Raw genomic sequence first — 465 nt, forward strand, 5'->3', positions numbered from 1 at the left:
CTGTCTGTGTGAGTGGATGAGATGTTCCTCTCATCATACTTTGCTTTTTTTTTGCTTTTCCAGTGGAACAAACTGAAGCACTGGGTGAGCCTTCCCCAACCCAAAGCAATGAGGGTTTCCCATGGGATCACAAGCTGTCCCACCTCAGCATCCGTTGCTTTTCTCTTTCTTTTCCAGAAAAACCATCTGAAGAATTGGATTGAGAGATGAACTGTGCCTCACAGTAACCACAGGAGTTGAGCTTACCAGATCACTGATTGCATTGGTTAAAAAAAAAACAAACATGATAACTGCAAGCGAGCAAGGAAATCCTCAGTGGAAACTAGAGGAGCCAGGGTTTGTTCTGAGTGAGAACATTGCAGTTCTGTGAGCCAAAGCTGCTTGAGGGACAACAACCTGAGCATGTGCGACCTCCAGCTGAAATTTAATTGGATGAAAGAAAACACAAAAGGAAGAAAATGGGAG

The 465-nt window shown here is 44.1% G+C and overlaps 1 long non-coding RNA gene across 1 annotated transcript; it reads left to right on the forward strand.

Annotated features, from left to right (window-relative positions):
* Positions 1-11: 11 nt before the first annotated feature.
* LOC104916601 lies at positions 12-278 on the forward strand. The gene is made up of 2 exons (XR_796621.2): positions 12-84; positions 178-278. It is a non-coding gene; the product is annotated as an uncharacterized LOC104916601 (long non-coding RNA).
* The last annotated feature ends 187 nt before the right edge of the window (positions 279-465 follow it).

This window comes from Meleagris gallopavo, unplaced genomic scaffold (genome assembly GCF_000146605.3).
Source record: "Meleagris gallopavo isolate NT-WF06-2002-E0010 breed Aviagen turkey brand Nicholas breeding stock unplaced genomic scaffold, Turkey_5.1 ChrUn_random_7180001923859, whole genome shotgun sequence".
Classification (NCBI taxonomy): Eukaryota; Metazoa; Chordata; class Aves; order Galliformes; family Phasianidae; genus Meleagris; species Meleagris gallopavo.